We start from the raw sequence: 4,002 nt of genomic DNA, 5'->3' as shown, positions 1-4,002 counted from the left end.
TGGGGCCGTGGGAGGCTCCGTTCATGATGCCCGCCCAATGCTTGGAGCATGGAAGCTCTTCACAGGCGGTCAGTGCTGGTCTTATCTCAGCCCCCAGCTACCGAGGGCTATCTGTCTTCTTCCAGAGAAACGGCTTCCCTGGTAACCAGCTGCCTTCCACCTTTTCCTGTGGTTATCCCAGACCATCGGGGTCTCTCGTTAGATGGGGGAAGAGCAGAGTTTGGCTGCCTGGCTTGCTCGTTCTCACCACCCTTCCCTGCTGCTGATGCAGGACGAGAGCAAAGGGCCCGAGCCCTGGATCACACCTGACTGCAGATGCACCCGGCAAAGGGGACACAAGGTGCCATATGCAGCTCCAGAAAGTCACTGCAAATAGCACCTGCTGCTGCCTCCAGTGCCCTCATGTCCAGCTCGGCAAACGTGGACGCAAGAGTCTAACTTGTACGTGCATTTGATGCACGTACATCCAGCAGCTGCACGTGCAAAAGGGCCAGTTCTGGTTTGCAGACCAGCATATACAGTTGTGCCCTCTGGGCCTGCAAAGCAGACGTGCATTTTCAACCAGCAGCTATTAGAAAACCATTTGCAAACCCACTGCCTATGGTTTGCTAGAGTCTGGTCCATGCTTTTGCACCCCAGGCCTCTCCGAAGCAGGGCTTGCCACTAGCAGACCAAGACATTGGCTGACAGAAGCTATTTTAAAGAAAAAGAGTGTATCGCACCACATCCGAGTGGCCTTTGAGCTCACCGCTGAGCTTTTAGACTAACACCCCCTTTGGCGTCTCTCAGACACCTATCGCGATAGCACCAGGCGGCTTTTCAGCAGATTATTGTAGCAAGGCTATTTCTATGCCTATCATGACCTGCATCGTTTCTAATATATGCACCGGACTTCCTCGCTGTGCAAGGAGCGGTTGCAATAGCTTCAGTAACTTTCCTTTCTAGACCCAATTAATTTCCGCCCATAGGAGCTCGGCGGCAGATACGTTGTCAGGAAAGCGGCAAGCCAGACGTCACTAGGGGCAAATCAGGGCGGTCCAGACCGAGCTGGCGTATAGGAGGGATGCTCTTTGGGAATCACCACGTTGGCTCGTAGAACGGACGGCTTCCTGGATCTCCCTGGCTTATGGCAAATAAATCTTGCACACTTAATTTCATGAGTGTTAGGAAATGGGCTCTGCTCAAAGCGAGCTTTTCCAGAAAGCCCCTGCCTTCCCACTTTGGCAGACACCCAAAGGCTCAATGCTTTTCCCTGTTGGGACTCAGGGAAGTTTATGCTCTGGACTTTGGTGGGAGTAGGTTTTGGCTGGGACAGCAGGGCAAGAGCGTAGCATTTCACTGCAGGCACCCTGTCCTTTCTGGAGTGGAGCTCCCTGCCCTTCGGGAGGCTGTGATTCAACATAATTAATAAGCACCGAGTGGAGATAACTCAGGGCAAGTCCTCCGGCTCCCCTGGAAGATGCACCATGCCTGAAGGAGCGATGCCTCACAGCCGCCACTCGCAAGCATGATTCATCTCCCCGCGTGGCAGGGCCGAGGCGGCATCACACCTCTTGCTAACCTCGCCTGTCTGTCCTGGCTCCCTGCAAGGCTGGAAGCTGTCTCTGACGCCCTGGCTGCGTGGGAGTCCATAGGGATCCGGCCTCTGACTTTGCACCGGATGCTCGTGCAGCGAGGAGAAGCCCAGGCGCCTGCAGAAATCCTGTCTGCGGGAGCTGGAGCGTATGCTCTCGACTTCATGCTCTCCCGACGCGTGAAGGGGCAGCTCCGGGTTGTGGCATCAGAAGTTTGAAGCAACGCTGCGGTACCGGCGGGTCCGAGAGCAGGGGCTTGACTGCACGGGCCTATCTGGAAGCAGCCGAGGCCAAGTCTGGCATCAGAAACACAGAGGCAGGGGGCACGGGGAGATGGGCAAACTCCCTGGTCTTGAATGCATGGTGGCATGGGTGAGAACATCCCCTGCCCCCCTTAAGTAACAGCTTGGCAGGAGCAGCCCCACAGTTGAGGCTCTTTAAGAAGGAAGGCAGCTCCACCGCGCCTGATTCAGCTGGGAATGGCAGGAAATGACAGCACCAGAACGGTTTCCAGCCCTTTGCAAATGATTCACACCCGGCCTGCCATGCCGAGCCCAGGCAGAGTTTCCATCCATCCATCACACGTCTCGTTTCAGAAGGGCAGCAGTAATGCTTTGCAGACATTCGTGGCAGCCTGGCTCCCCTCCACTCATGCTGACCTTTCAACCGTGGACATGTGGCCAAGCGGATTCCCCCGGTGCTCCCATCCACGTCGTATTTCATTGATCCGGTTTTCCAAACCATCCCTATTGTCCAGCCTGGCGCCTGCAATCCCGAGCGTTCAATCCAGAAACTTCACTCAAAGTGTCAGGGGCGTCCTGCCTCTGAATTGAAAACGTGCCGGGAGGACTGATGGGCCCACGTAAAAACAGCTTGGGGTGTCCCCAGGACTCACCCGGAGCCGCAGCTCACACGGTTTCCACAGACATCTTGCAGCGCGGAGCTGCGAGCGGCACGAGCCTTGTAGCCTGGCACAGCCGGCTTGTGGGCAGCAGTCGACCCCTGCGCACGGGAGATTTATCCAGCCCTGGTGCATCGGTTGGCCCATCCGTCTGCCTGTCCGCGCGAGTTTGCTCGGCCCAGCTGGACTTCCGGTTCCATGGACGTTTGGTTTCTTTCCAGTGGAAACTTTGCCCCATGAGTGCAGAAGTGAGGCAACTTTCTGGCGGCCCGGCCCCGCTCCGTCCCAGGCGGACTCTAATTGGAGCCGAAGGCTTGGATTTTGCCTCTCCCATCCAAGTGCCAGCCTGAACATCCCCGCTGGCTGGGGAGGGCCCTCCTCTCGGCATCGCCGCTTCATTTCTTTTCCCTTCCCCTTGCCGAAATGGCTGCCAGCTCTGGGTGGGACGAAGGAGTCTCTAATTGCTTTGTCTTCAGCAATGGCTCTCTGGGAGGATGGACGCATCAGTGACAACTGAGCTATCCTCGGGGTGAATTCAGCTCCATGTGTCTATAATTGAGCGCCGTTTCAGTTGGTTGCCCTTGCGTGTTGAGTCAAGCAGTAACTCCCCTCTGCTCTCATTAGTATGAATGTAGATCTTCCAGGGTCTTTTCAGGGAAAGGCCTGGTAAAAATTCCAGCTTTCCATCCTCATAACTCATACGTGGCAGGCCACGCTCCCAGCATTGCCCTCCCGAGGGGCTTTGAAGCCGAAAGCATCTGACACGACCGTCCGGCGGCCGCTACCCTGAAGGCGTGGGCCGTAGGGAGAGTTTCCATTTCTCCTGGGAAGCTCTCCCTATGTGCAGCACTGCACAGAAATGTATGGGTCTTCCCAAGCAGAAGAGCGAGAAACCTGGCTCCGCTTTCTGAATTTATCCGCTTTGCGGGTTGTGCGTCAGTCTTGGGGAGAGGGGAAGGGAGGGGAGAGCTCCCGCCTCGAAGGTAACGTGCTGTTCCTTCCCGGCTAATGACTTGCACTTGCTTTGGCTGGAGCCTGCGGTGCCCCAGCACCACTCCCCATGGAGCGCGGCGCCCCGCGGGGCGGGGGGAGCAGCCGTGCCACGTGCAGGAGCTACGAAGCTGGGGGAGCACTGGGAGTGCATCCAGCTGGGGCTGGGCTGGGTGCACTCTGGTTGAACACAGGGCCGTGCTTTTTCTTTCATGACAGGGTCTAACCTCACTCCCTCTTCCTGCCCGCCGGCTTCCTCGCGGTCCCTCTAGGCCAGCGGGCATTGCAAGCAGGGATGGAGCAGGTCTGCATGGGGCCTGGAGGAGAGTGACCTCCCGCAGGGGAAGCAGCAGGGGCTTGGATGGGGCCGCGGGGTCCAGTGTAGGAGTGCGGTGGGGAGCACTCTGGATGCACCATCATAGGCCAAGTGTGCGATCCCAACCTGCCAGGCTGGGCGGAGAGCGGGCTCTGGATCCCCACCTCGTGCTGTGGGCATGCCCAGAGTCCCAGCACGTGCCAGCTCTCCTCTCAGTCCAT

This window comes from Alligator sinensis, unplaced genomic scaffold (genome assembly GCF_000455745.1).
Source record: "Alligator sinensis unplaced genomic scaffold, ASM45574v1 scaffold1032_1, whole genome shotgun sequence".
Taxonomy (NCBI): Eukaryota; Metazoa; Chordata; order Crocodylia; family Alligatoridae; genus Alligator; species Alligator sinensis.
This window is presented reverse-complemented; position numbering follows the sequence as displayed.